The sequence below is a fragment of the Ascaphus truei genome, chromosome 3, assembly GCF_040206685.1.
Source record: "Ascaphus truei isolate aAscTru1 chromosome 3, aAscTru1.hap1, whole genome shotgun sequence".
Taxonomy (NCBI): Eukaryota; Metazoa; Chordata; class Amphibia; order Anura; family Ascaphidae; genus Ascaphus; species Ascaphus truei.
This window is the reverse complement of record NC_134485.1, coordinates 348,819,197-348,834,178: the sequence shown is the minus strand read 5'-3', so window position 1 is coordinate 348,834,178 and position 14,982 is coordinate 348,819,197. Positions and strand designations below refer to the sequence as shown.

General features: G+C 41.5%; 1 long non-coding RNA gene across 1 annotated transcript in view; it reads right to left on the bottom strand.

Annotated features, from left to right (window-relative positions):
- Positions 1–394: 394 nt before the first annotated feature.
- Positions 395–14,982, bottom strand: part of LOC142491135 (uncharacterized) — a 40,383-nt gene continuing 25,795 nt past the window's right edge. Inside the window, exons 2-3 of the long non-coding RNA XR_012800299.1 lie at positions 10,104–10,201; positions 395–513 (exon numbers count right to left, since the gene is read on the bottom strand). This is a non-coding gene — a long non-coding RNA (uncharacterized LOC142491135). The remainder of the gene's footprint in view (positions 514–10,103; positions 10,202–14,982) is intronic.

The following is a 14,982-nucleotide window of genomic DNA, read 5'->3' as shown; positions in this document are numbered from 1 at the left end:
GACTCTATAGTCTCCCTGCTTGCGCACAGCTTCGGTACAGGTAGGGAGCTGGTATTGCTGTTCAGGACGTGCTGACAGGCGCATACGCGAGATGCCATTTGCCTATTGGGCGATATGTCCTTACTCGCGAGTGTACTTAAAGTGAGTGTCCTTAAACTGGGGTATGCCTGTATTGTCTTTTACATATACATCTCTACCTACTTTATACATATTATGAGTAATAGTTATTACATGTTGGCTCCTATATGTAATTTGTTTGGCTTGCTTCCATATTTGTCTCTAAAGAAAGCTGGAAATTTGTCAAAGAAGGCTGATCTCCTGAAAACCTGATTATTAACACGGAATAATTAAACTCTTATGCTGGATCTAATTAGTTTTTATTAAGATATGGGCGGTATTGTGAAAGCTTAAAAATAAATCCATTAAAATGCTGAGAGCTTGGAAACGGTTTGCCTCATATTTGTGCCAAGGTGAGAAATGCAACAGGAAGACATGACGGTGGTTTCTGTGGGACTATGGAAAAAAAACAAATAGATTCATTTTCATATTGCCACAAAACATAGACAAATGGCAGTTAAATATCCTCCTTTTCATATGTCTCTTCTTGTAAGGCAACCCTTTCTGCATGAAACATTTGGACATTGAGAGCAAATAATAATAATCCATTGTGATCTATGAACTAAGAAGACATTATGGGGTCACTTAATGTTGGTATAATGAATTCCTGCGCCAAGATTTCATAAAGAAAGTCACTTGCCAGCTGGAGATAGTTTGTCTTACACATTACCCTGTCTACGCGTTTTTTATTCACAATCCAATGCACTAACCACTGATGCACATTCCTGCTAACCATTGTTAGAATTTAGAAGTAGATATAACTTGCAGGTAGCATAAAACAACCGAGTTTTGGGCTGCAGTGTCTTATGTACGGTGAACTCCATCTTTTCTAATGCATGTATTTTAAGGTATTTCAATATTTATTTCAGTATGTAATTAAATTACTCCACAATACATACAACAAAAGACAAAAATACCTAATGCTACGTCAAATGTGATAAAATAAATAGTTAAATACTTCAATATTTGTATTCTCATGAGTAAGGGTCATTTAGTTAAACTCTTTGGCTAAAGTGTTATAAGCCTGCAGCCACTTCACGGCATGACTAGTATGCAGGTCCTAACACTACCTGTGAAAATTCTCATTTACCTTTGCTGTGGAGGGAGAATGGCCACAATGGACCTTTCCTGCACAGTAACATGACAAACCTGCTACTTTAAAAGTTGGTAGGGGTGAGCTTAAATCCTGGGAAGAGGGAATCCTGACACCAGTTGAAAATTGTGTGTTTACTCCACAATACAGCAACATAATTTTGTGTTTGCCTGTTACAACATTGTAATGTTTCCTTAAAAAACATGTTTCGGTTAAACGCTGTAACCGGTGCCCACCAAAAACTGGACTGAACCGCGAGGTCGAGGGGGCATACAGAAACACCGACCTAAGATCACGTCCTTAATGCAGAGTCATGGTCGTGGGTAGCCCGGTCACGGTTGGAGAGGGGAGGATCATCGTATTACTTATTGTGGTCATTGGTCGGAGGAGGTATGGATCATTTGGGTCACTAGCCATGGTCGAGGGTTGGAGATAGACAGGATTGTTGAGAGGTAAGCCGAGGTTTCCGTAGAACTGCAAGATAAAGGATAGCGCAGCAGGCAAGACAAGGCAAGGCAGGACAATATAAGGTGCTTGCGACCAGCACGATGTCACAAGGAAACAGTCTCTATGCTCAGCCAATTTGCAACAGCAATAGCTGAGCATATAAAGGGAGAGCAGCCAATAGCTGAGAAGTACAGCAGCAGAAGATGCTGCAAGAATCAGCCCCCTGATTTGTTGCTGAGTGAGCTCAGCACAGCAGGCACTGATGAAGAGCAGTAGCAGTAAGTTTGTATCAAAGCCTGGATCCGAGTCTGCTGCTGATGCTGCTATCTCGAGTGCGACGCCTGCGCCCGATCCTCACAAACGCCCTGTAACAGGCAATGTTCTGTTACCCTGGAAAACAGTTTGACGGCATACCTATAGCCCAGATGTGGCTATTCAGTGAGTTATGGTTGCCTGAGAACAGGGCTCATGTGCACCCTAGCCTCACTGATTAGCATGCTTTAAAAGGCAGATTGTGGTATAAACTTTCAATCTGTGATAACAGAGAGACTGATGTGAATCCCACCACATTAGCCTGCTTAATGTACTAGCCCTGTTGCCAGGGCTCTATGTAAGATTTCCAAGTATGGCTTCTGTTATGTTGTTCTCTATTTTATTTTGCTTAATGAAGCTAGAGTTATTGTAAAGTATAGTACCTTGTGCTGAATAAAAGTCAAGAATCCTGTAAATCCAAGCTTCTGTATCCAGCTTCTGATTCACCTCGCAACAAACAAATTGGTGTAAGCAGTGGGATGAGATGTGGCCCTTGAAAGTGTTGTGCCTCTGGTGACATTATGGAGCAATTCTGGAAATAATATTTGCTACAGCAACAGAGTTTCCAAACACTGCAACAGACCCAAAAACAGTTTCAGCAACAGCTAGTAACTCTGCTCCATCAGAAACACCAGCAGCAGCAGCATAGGGAGCCACAACAGCATTTGTTATTTAAGAGCTGCCCAGGCTCAAATTATACAAGAAAGTGTTAAAGGTGAAAACAGTGCAACCTTTGTCTACCATCCACAAATGGATGGATTGATGGAGACGTGAAACTGTAAATTGAAGAGTATGGATATGGAAAAAAGGCTTACGTTGAACTCATTCCATATCTGATATTCGTGGTGCGCGAGGTCTCCCAAACCTCTACTAGGTTTTACCCTTTGAACTCCTTTATGATCATCTGCCACGGTGCACTGTATATTGAATTTGATAAGGGAGTCGTGTGAGTAACAACCGTTCCATTCTTAAAATATATTTCAATAGGTCTTTGATCTCAGGGAATGGTTAAGACATTTTTTTAAAAGTTGTGTGTGATGAGCATGCGCATTGTAAGTGAAACTTCTTTGTGTTTTGTCACAGAAATTCCATACTATCACTTGGAATACATGATATAATTGACTTACGATAACTCAAGTAAGATACATGTATCTTGGATTATAAAGTATCTAAATGCTGTTACTCTCAAAAGTCTTTAATTCAATGTAAATCATCAAATCAAAACACAATTTCAGTGACAGAACGCAAAGAATTTTGACTTAGAATGTGTGTGCTTGGCACCCCCCCCTGTTTTTTCAATATAATCATTACAGTTACTATATTATATTAATCTATATACAATGCATGTGTTATATGTGTACACACCTTGCATGTTTTCCACTTCTGCATTTTTTATTAGAAATGGTACATTTCTAAAATGTTTGCTATTTGCACTTCTATATTTAGACTCACTTAGAATTCCTCTAGTAACAGTGGTGAGTGTGTGTTTGTGTGTCTCTGTGTGTGTGCCCTTCAGCGCATGCGTGGAATCAGGCAGCCAATTCTGCGCATGCCTGGAGTACGGCGAACGCTTGTTCGCATGCACGGAATACGGCGGCCGTTTCTGCGCATGCGTGGAGTACGGCAGCCACTTCTGCGAATGTGTGGAGTATGGCAGCCGCATTTGCGCATGTGCGGAGTAAGGCGGCTACATCTACGCATGCAGGGAGTAAGGCGGCCGATTCTGCACATGCGCTGCCATTACCAGGCAATAACATAACTTCCGTTACGCATTTCCGTTACAAGCAACAAGATTTTCCTCATCAAAACTCTGTAGGTGCCACAAAAGAAATTTCACTTCAAAAAAGGCAGCAGGCCCAGCAAAAACATTATTACGAAAAAGCCTGTATGAAGCTGTAACAGCCTGGAGTTAAGGTAACTGCCAACCACTGAGAGTAAACTCTTGGCTAAATTGCAAGGTCTTATTGAGGTTATCAGGAGAACAATTGAAGTAAACAATGACATTTCTCAACTAGGAAAAGAAAACAGATTAACTACTGTATATCAAACTTCTGAAGCCATGTAAATTACAGAAAAAAAAGCCCAAGATCTACGTCTTCAGGTCCCATTTAAAAGAAGCACAGTTTCTTCTCAGGTTCCCACAGGAACTGTTGAGCTACGAGCAGAAGGAACACTCCTACAGCAGGTCTTCGTCTGTTCTCTGCAATACCAGGTAGAGTGCACCACATAGAACACACCATTGATACTTACCCGGGAGTTAAAGTTAGATCACAGCCTTATGTCTGCCTCCAAGTAAGATGAAAATTTGATAAAAAAGAGACACTGAATATGTTGCAATTGGGAGTAATTGAGATAACACTGAGAGACTGGTATCGCCCAGTGAAATTGGTTCCAAAACCAGATGGTTAAACCCAATTCTGTGTAGATTTCCGAAAGATCAATGCCGTATTGTGGTATGATGCTTACCACTTAGGTTCAGACAAAGGGATTGCCATTGGTGAAACTTCAAAGCATAAAACTGCCTTCACCATACCGTTTGAGCTATATCTATTGATCACAATGTTCTTTGGGCTCCCACTTCCATCCAGCGGCTAATGGACCATGTTTTGTGCCCACAACAGGAGTAGGCAACAGCTTATTTAGATGACATTGTTGGATGACTAAGCGAGCCAAGCCATCAACTAGACTTTTAACTTAATTTTTTTATTGATTTTCAAGCAGAGATATACAGAAATTAAACATTTGAGGAAGGGAGTTTTGGTGGGCGGTGGATACATAAAAGAAAAAGGGGGTTCAGGGGGAGGGAGAACAGCACAGTGGTGAAACGACAATTCAAGATGCTTTACATCATTTTAACTTAGTGTGCGTTAACATTGAGGGACAGCTTCTGTGGCTGATATGGAGACCATCTCCGAGGGGCTTGGTGATTACAAAAGGTTGTAGCATTTTGGGGCGGTGCAAGGGAAACTCTTGGCCCGACCATAGCAGAGGTGTATAATTGGTCCCAAGGAACAACAGGCTATGGGAGATCAAGTCCACATGTGGCCTACCTGCGTGAACAATCCAAGGCTTCCAAACCTTCTGGAAATTGAGGTATGTGTCGTTCAGGAAACTGGTCAGTTTTTCCATCATACATTAAAACCATATGCCTTTATAGGCATTTTCTCGAATAGTTGAACAAATAGAGCTTTTAGCTACAGACTCAAAGATCTCCTCCCAATCGTCGTCATCCAGCTCCTCCCCCATTTTTCCATAAATCCAAGCTTACCTTAGGGATCCACTGTTGGCTGAGAGAATTGGCCGTACAACTCTGAAATCACCCTTGGGTGGGAGTCCGCCTCCAGACAGAGTTTCTCAAACAATAAAACAGGGCCTGTGGGCAAAACTTTAGCATAAAAGGCCCTTATCTGGAGATATCATAAGATCTCCCTTGATGGAATTCCTCTGTCCTTTACCAGTTTATCAAAGGTGATCACCTTAAGGTCGTGGCTGATGTCAAAAAGTCTGTTAATATTTGCTTGCAATCAATTAGCAAAAATTTGTTTGGATCGCCCCAGGGAAAAATCTTTGTTCCCAAATATAGGGGTCATCCAAGAATTTGGGCTGCTAAACTTATATTTAAACTTAAGCCTGTCCCAGAGTCTGAGAGAGTGTGTGATCGTCGGCAGGGCGGGTGAATCAGAAGGCCTACCTGGGTAGAAAGCCACATAATATTTTCTATAGGGGTTGGATATAGCAGGTGAGCCTCCAAGGTGAGCCATCTCCTAAGTAAGGGGTTGGTGTGCCATGCTACCCATTGACTTTGCTTGAGCTGCCCTGTAGTATGAGAGAAGGCAAGGGAGTGTCAAGCCGCCTGCTCTTGTGGGTCTGGTTAGCAACCTGCGGTTAAGTCTGGGTCTCTTGTTATTCCAAATACATTTGGAGATCAAGGATTGGAGCTTGGCTATATCTGAAATTACGATGGGTATGGGTAGGGTTTGGAAAAGGTATAGCAGCCTGGGTAACAGATTCGCCTTCACTGATTGGACTCTACCCATCCAGGATATATTAAATTTAGTCCAAACCATGAGGTCGGCTTTCAGTACCTTTAATATTTTGGGATAATTAGACTGGTAGAGTGAGTCGTAGTTCTTGGTTAGGAACACTCCCAGATATTTCAATGAGTATTGCTGCCACTTAAAGTCGATGTTTAGTTTAATTCATTTGATTGTCTCTTGCTTTCGATTGATATTTAATGCTTCCGACTTACTGTTATTTATCTTGAAACCGGATAGTTTATTGAAAATAGATAGTTCTTTGAACAGGTTTGGCAAGGTTGTTAATGGTTTTGATATTGTTATGATGATATCATCGGCGAAAAGGGCCAGTTTGTAGGACTGACACCCGACCACTAGGCCAGAGATGTTACGATTTTGACGTATATGTGCCACCAGTGGCTCCATGCAAAGAGCAAAGATGAGTGGGGATAGAGGACACTCCTGTCTCGTACCGTTTTTTATCTGAAATTGGGATGAGGGGAAACTCTGGCTCTTAAATATTGCTGTGGGATTTGAATAGAGAGCCATGCCTGCCTTAATGAAGATGCCCGAAAAAACAAAGGCCTTCAGTGTTTCCTCCATTTATACCTAAACAATTCGATTGAAGGCCTTTTCTGCATCAAGGCTGAGCAACATGGATTGGATATCATTCTGAGATGCCCAGGCCGCGAGGTCTATAATTCTCCTTATATTGTCAGTGGTCTGTCTCCCTGGGATGAAGCCCATCTGGTCAACATGAACCAAAGAGGGAAGAGTCTTTACTAGTCTATTAGCTAAAATCTTGGAGAAAATTTTAATATCAGAATTGATTAGTGATATTGGTCGGTATTACCCTCATGCTGAGGGGTCCTTCTCCTCCTTGTGGATAAGAGAGATGGAAGCCTGCAGCATGCTTGATGGGAAAACCGAGTCTACAATAATAGAGTTGAACAGCGAGTAGATGGGGGTGAAAGGGAATTGCACATTTTTTTATAATATAAATTTGTGAACCCATCTGGTCCAAGGGCTTTTGAGGCTTTTAAGTTTTTAATTACCAATTGAATTTCTTCCAGACCTCAACCCGATTGAAATGCTGTGGCTGGACCTTAAGAGAGCTGTGCATAAACAAATGCCCACAAACCTCAATGAACTTAAGCAACGTTGTAAAGAAGAGTAGGCCAAAATTCCTCCACAACGATGTGAGAGACTGATAAAGTCATACAGAAAACGATTACTTCACGTTATTGCTGCTAAGGTGGTTCTACAAGCTATTGAATCATAAGGTATACTTCGTTTTTCACACAGCTTCTCCATTTTGGCTTTATTTTTGTTAAATAAATCATGACTTGGTGTAATATGTCATGTGTTGTTGTTCATCTGAGGTTGTATTTACCTAATTTTAAGACCTGCTAAGGAACAATGATTTTATTATGTCCTGATATGTAAAACCATAGAATTCAAAGAGGGCGTACTTTCTTTTTCACACAACTGTATCTACCATCTCTGTCTATTTTCTTAATTTTGTGTGTTAAAGTGATCCAATTGTGGAATAGTATTGCCACACCCCTTCTCTTGACCATTGCGGAGGAGAAGGAAACATTCTTATATAATCTGTCTAGATAGTTTGGAATGTCTGGAGATCTAAAGTGAGTCTCTTGTAGAAAGAGAATGTCAGCCCCCTTTTTCTTAAAATCCGTCATTGCCTTTCTCCTTTTATTAGGGCAGTTTAAATCTTTCACATTAAGCGAGATTACTTTAAGTGACATCGCGAGTTTGGATTAACACCGCTGACAAGCATGAGTGTTCAGTCTTAAACTGCACTGCTGGCCTATTGCACTCATCACAAGTTGGCTGTTCAAGGGTGGGGGACATGGATGGGGTGGAGGGAAAGAACAATAACGGGAGGGATGGGAAAAAACAGAAAAGAAAAAAGAGTGAGCATGGATGCGTCTCCGGAGAGACAGTCCTAATGCCCACCTGCTCTTGGGAGCAAAATCTGGAATGAGGGGGAACAAAAAAGAAAAGGGCAAATATGTCTTCAAGGACACAGACATGGTTAGGGGTAGTGGCGAAGACTCAGATGATATGTCTAACCAAGCTCCAACCCCAGAGCTTCTTTGGGCTCTGGGCCTACTGTAAAGTTGAGGCTAAACTATTCCGAGATCAATGGCATTAACTTCGTTTGTAAACCATTAGAAATCTTATACTGTAATAACTTGAACCTGAAAACATGATATAATATATCAGCATGTAATACTTATACATTTACTCTCACAAAACCAAATTAACGGGAACAACCTCATATTAAATGGAATTATAAAACATAATATGACATTTCAACGTTTAGCATTTTTACGAATTATCCTTTTCTACTAAACCTTCAGGATTCACCAGAACAGGAGACCCCCAGGCCTCAGCTCCGGGCGTTCAGCCTTTTTCCGCTCCTAACAAGGATCGATCTGACCAAGAGACCTTACGTAGATCTAGAGTTAAAAGGTAATGGGGGTCATGAGTCAAAAAGTCTCAGAGTGCTACCTGGAAGGGGGGGGTAATACCCCATTCGGAATCTGGAACTGTTGCTCAGCTTAGGGTTTGGTCACAGCACTGGGTGGTTGTTTCACCGGCGAGTCCTGGCGGGAAGATCTTCTTGTGGGAATCGTGGACCAAGATAGTTCCAGGTCTGGAGGGCTCCCACCTCACGCAGCAGGTCTGGATGGAGGGGGCTCAGTCCTAGGTGGTTGAGGAAGGCTTCTACGTTGTCCGGGTTCCTGAGTGTTTAAGGTCTCCCATTTTTAACTACCATGAGACCAAAGGGAAATGTCCATCTATATCTGATATTGCGGTCTTTTAATTTCGCCTTTGCCTCTTGGAGATTTCTTCTTTTGGCAAGTGAGGAAGGCGCCAGGTCAGCATATACTTGTAGGGGTATATTTTGGAACTTGGTCTCTGGAGCCTCTCGTCACCACATCCCTATGTCTGTCCCCTGGTTGCGGTCTCATTCTTAGGGCTCTGTGACATCTGTCAAGGGCAAGAGACTCTTCCGTAAAATTTCGAAGGACTGATGTTAGCCATTTGCCCATGAACCTCTCGATATCCATTTCAGATTCCGGGATCCCCCGAATCCAGAGATTATTATGGCTGTCTCTGTTCTCCGCATCCTCCTGTCTGTCCTTGATGTCTTGGAGCTGGGACTTCACTTCTTTGAGTTCAGCATCCATAAGGAATTGACGGGTAATTGTAGCGTTGACCTTGGATTCTAAAGAGCTAGTGCGTTCCCCATGGGAAGATATCTCCTCTTTAAGATCCTTCACTGCTGTTTGCACTAGGGATTCAATTCTATTAAAGAAGATAAGTAAGTCGTTCTTCGTGGAGAGAGTTTCAATATCCACACCTGGCTCAGAGTCTGAGTGTTCAACGGAGGGATCTTCTCCCAACTCCGCCTGTTGCGGGGCTGGCTGCGCATATTTTTTAAAGTATTCTCACAACTCGCTCTGGTTCTTTTTCTTTTTGATGGTTCTGACCGCTTTCGAAGCCATGGTAAGTGGAACTTGTGTGTGATGTGGTTTATTTTAAGAAGGTTAGTCAGAGCCAATTTGCTGTCATAAGCTTAGAATTAAGAAGTATATCCCCAATCTGATGGTCATCCCTTTGGATGATGTCACATCCCTTCCCAAGAATTACTCTGTCACATGGTCTAATACAACCACTCAGATTGGGGATATAGTTCTCACAATCTGATAAGCTAAAATACCATGTGACGGCGCCATGTTGGATTTTGTGATGTCATGTTAAAGGGAAAGGAAGCACAGCCATTCTGATTGACTGGCTTCAGTCCCTTTCATGTCGTCACATTAAAAATAAAAAGGGCACATGGTTTTCACAGCCAATCAGATGGCGTGTGAACTATTTGCCGCCCAAATGTGACGTCACAGGCCATATTTAAGACCGTGACATCTCGTTTGAGCTCAAGAAGTCGACGGATCAACATCGTGGATTTAACATGGGGTTATTGGATTAACAGATGAAGATAAAGACAGAAGATAAAGAAAATCAAGAAATAATCACAGATGAAGAAAGAAGAAGATAAGAAAAGATTAAAGATTGAAGAATTTGGTTACCTGTTCCTGATCTTCACGGTGGATGACGTTGGATTGAGTTTCATGACGTCACGGTAGGAGAGCTTGCTGATTCACCAGGATTCGGAGGGTCAACGCTTCTAAAGGTAAGATAAATAGTGAATGTATGTACTTTTATTTTTATACGGTTTTTTCTTGTTTTTTTCTTATTTTATGTTTTTCATTGCCCATTGACTTCTAATGTATTAATGTGTGCCTGTTTCGTGTACAGATGAATACAGTGGCAGCCAATGCATTTTTGGCCAAATGCATTTCTTCTATTGACTGTTATATTCTCTATTTCTGTGTATTGTTTAGATTAAATTGATTTGAATTGTAATGGCTTGGTTTTTTGTTTTTTTACAGATTGGTTTTATCTGTGATTTTATTTAATGATGTATTTTGGTAGCTACTAGTTTTAATGAATGTGTTGCCTAGTGGTTGTATGAATTAATTGTTGTGTTGGTTACTGCTTTTAGGTATTAAATGTATTTTTTGGCTACTGGTATGATTTATGTAATTGATTGTGGTTTTAATTTTTGGATTGAATGTCTAGTTGTTTTATTTCTTTAATTGATTGGATAGTGGTTTTATTTAGTTAATTGCTTGGTTGGCTAGTGCTTTTAATTTTTTTCTGGGTGTTTTGGTGCTTGTTCTATATGTTTTATTATTGTGTATCTTGAACATTCATTCTTTTTTATTAGGGTGACCACTGACTGCTATACTAGCTTACCATGCCCATATTATATGGGTATGATGTTCTACTGTGCCACTCAATGGGTACAGGGTGGGTATAGTTGGTCAGGGGTGAGTGGTTAGGCCTCCTGGGTAGTGGGGCAGGGTGGGTTAACCCTTGAAATTACTATTGCGGTTATTAATCGCTAAGGTGATTAAGGGGTTAGGGGCCATTAGATTGTATTTTTGAATGTATTCTTTCTGGCAACAGAGGACATGGCCCTGCAGTATGCTGACGAGGATGCCCTTCATAATGGCAGGGGTAAGTAGAACGTTTTTTATTTACTTTATTTATGCTGCCTGGCTAATGTTTTGTTAAATAATGGGCAAATAAACTATTATCCATATCTGGATAATTGTTATTTTGCACGTTACTGTAATATATGTGTTTGAGGGGAGGGAGGTGTATTTATTGAAATGGAGGCTGTCTTTATTTTTTATACAACACAAATAGTACCTCAGGCCAGCGGGGACACACGGGACCACCCGTGGACCCCAGGACACCTGAGGGGAAGACCCAGGGACCCCTGCCGGCCTGTGGTATTAATCCTGTGTATAAAAAAATAGTGGTTTGTGTATTGGTATTTATTAAATATTGTAATGGTTTTTGGTGGCATAGGAGGTGGGTAGTAGGGCTGTTGTGTGTATTTTTTTTATTGTGGGTAGCGGTGGTTGGTGAAGGGGGTATTAGCCAAAGGATGGGTGTTTAGGCCTACCGTGTGGGTAGCGGGAGGGGTTAACCCCTTCATTACCCTAGCAGTATTAACCGCTAAGGTAATGAAGGGGTTAAGTCTACCCGCAAGCCCCCCGCAAGGCCTAAACACCCATCAAGGGTCAAATACCACATTCACCCACCCCCGCTACCAAGAATAAGCATGGAACTGGTGATTAACCCCTTCATTGCCTTAGCGGTTTGCCGCTACGGTAATGAAGTTGCCTGTAAATGCATTTTTCATGCATCTGATTCATGCCGGGGTTCTCCGTTGGTGATATTAATGGATATCAGCTCTGGAGTCTCCCGATGCAGGAAAAATGCATTTTTTTTTCTAAGTGCTATCTCACTGCTTCTCGGCAGCTTCTCATCACCTTCTCGTCAACTTTTTGTGGCGGGACGATTTGGAGAGGAAATCTCCATTCTAGAGCGGCGATCAGCCTCGATAAGCTGATCGGGGCTACTAGAATTGAGCTAGTTTGAGAAGCTGGCAATAAGCGTCGATAAGTGGCTTATCGCCGCGCATTTGGCGATTTTTTTTTCTCTGCAAGAAAACCTGTCGATTTTTGCTCTTATCGCCAGCTTATTTACTGAATCGCTGTAGGCTTTTTTGGTGATAAGGGGCTTATCGCTGCTTATAGCATGAGGCCCTAAATGTTTTATTTTGCAACTTGTACTACATTTTCAGACAATTTACTTGAACCTTCTCAGAGAAATACATTTTTTTAAATGAAATTAAATTGTTAACCACAGTAACAAACAACACTGTAAAACAACAACAACCTGTAGATTTACTTTGACATCTAGGTGGTAGTGATAATTTTTCACTGCACTATCGTTTTTTTGATTTGTTTCAAATCCCAACTGCCATCTCTAGAACTCCACGCTGGCTGCTCTTCAGAAGGTTCCAAGAGCAACAGCTCAGCTCTTACAATGTCTACGGCCCTTGTGGGCATTATATTTTCCCCACTTAAACATGCATGTCCTCATGCACATTTGTTATATGGTTACCAATTACACTATCTTAACCATCAACTATATTGCAACTCATTAAACTTATGCAACAGGTAAACTCATTAAAAACTTATAAACATTAAGAAATTAATAGCCTATAATTACAGGACAATATAAAACCTATAATTACAGGACAATATCAAACCTATAATTACAGGACAATATCAAACTTAACAATGTTTTGCAAAGTTAAAAACAGTATGCATTAAATACATTTTTGTACCAGCTATAAGTCAATATGATAGGAGAGCCTCTGCAGGGTCTCAGTTGGTAGTGAGACGTATAATGCCATCCTTGTGTAACTGTATTTCCCCACCCTATGGAGATTCCCCTGTTACCAGGTGTATGGTACATGTTTCCTGTTGGTTCACAAGAGACTGAGGTGTCCACCGATATTTGTGGGGACTACAGAACAGACTTCTGGGGTACATACCCCACATTTATTTCATGGTTCTCAGCACCTCCATCTGCTGTAGGCTCCAGATGTATGAAGGTAATCTCCCACAGTAGAACAGACTCCTCTCCCAACAGAAAGATTACACACAAAGCAGGAGGTATAATAACAGGAACTGGTTTATTCCCTTTTTACTCCCAGTGTAGTCACTTGGCAACTCTGCCCAAGGCAGTCACAGCTCTGGTCTCAAACTTCAGATGATCCCTGAACCTTCACTAGGGGGTGGAGGGCCCCCGCAGCAGTCCTTGCTCTTCCCTGATTCTCTAGCAGTCATTCACTTCCCCGAAGGGAAGGGTACCTGGGCCTGCCAATACACAGCAGCCTGCTTGTGACACCCTGTCTCTCACAAAGGTAGAGACTAACTAACGTTTTGGAGATGCAACCCCCTTAAGTACAGTACGGGGAGGGTACCAGTCTGAACCCAGGATTGGGCAACACTCAGACCTGTCAGTCAAGGGCACTGTCTTGAGTGGCGAAAACCAATGATTGATCCCAACACCGCCTTCTGTTACCAGGACTGATATGCCAGTACAGGGCAGAATAGTAGCCACACCCAGCCGGGGCTACACTCGATATGGGGAATCATTTTTGTGTGTGGCTCTCTTTCTGCTGCACTTTTAGTTCCTCGTGCATCCAAAGTTTTTTTTTGTAGTTTTACTCGGAACAGTCTGCTAAATGGTTATATTGTATTTCATAGTTTTGTAATATATTGCTGCAGCCTTTCTGCCACTCAGTTGACTTCTGTCTGAATTGGTCACCTTTTTTACCATATCATCCAGTTTGTTCATCAAATTGTGGGACTTCATGAAAAACATTATTGTGTTCCCCTTGTTTTCCTTCATGGTGGCTGCAGTTTCCAATTTTGGTTTGCTCTGGAGAGCAGCTTGTTGCTGCACTTTGTCTTTTTTAGTTCTGAATGTGGCATTGTTGTTGTCTGCCTCCTCGCCAGTGAAAATGAGGACTGACCTGAAAAGCTTTTTGGGGTTCACCTTCTGCTCTTTCATGGGGTCTGCAGTTTCCAAGTTTTGATTTGCTCTCCAAAACAACCGGCTGCTGCACTTTCTTTTTTTTTTCAGCGGTGAGTGTGGCATTGTTATATTTTGCCTTATTGTTACTGAAAAATGGTGTATATTTCCATTTAACATCTCATTTGATTTTATAAATTGAACCCCAATACCTGGAGTCAGACTACAATGCTGCTCATAAGGATTTTGAGTTGTGATAGAAGGCAGTGATGTTTCTTCATGTGAGACACATAATGTTTCACTAGGTGCTTGTTCAGAGTCCGATAGGGCCTTTTGATGCTGACAGTCTGTTCCCCACTTGATTCCCCAGTCCCATACACAAAGCATGACATTTGGAACCCTTTATAGTAAACGTAAGTACCTGTTGCTTATCACTTTTGGTGTAAAATGCTCTCCTGACAAGTCAAAACATTTTTTTTAGCTGTATTTGTATCCTCATCAGTGTAGCAATTTATGTCTCGAAAGTCAACTCCATTCAACTGTCCCATATCATAGAAGCTTTTTGTGTGTCTGTCACCTAATACTGCATGAACATTGCCCTCAAATATCACACATTCAGACAAACTGTCAGATGAATCTGTCTCCTCACCTGTGAACTTTGTCAGTCAGGGTGTACCAAACAAATAATGGCATAACAATGGGGTTATAGTGATAGTCTATTCATACTTATTATATGTCCAAATGCCATGGTGCTCATCAAACACCTCATGCGTTGGACTACTTAAATCCCATTTGTGATACCAACTGGGTAGGTTCCCCCTTCTACAGTTAAAAAAAATCTATCAAAATGTTCACCAGAAAATAGGCAGGACACCTTCAACCTAATTCACAAGGAGAGGCAAGAGGAACACTTAGCACTACTTGTTATTTATTTACAACTTTATGCATCCATGTTAATTTACACATCCTCAACTGCCCAAATCCCCATCCAAATCTCAACAG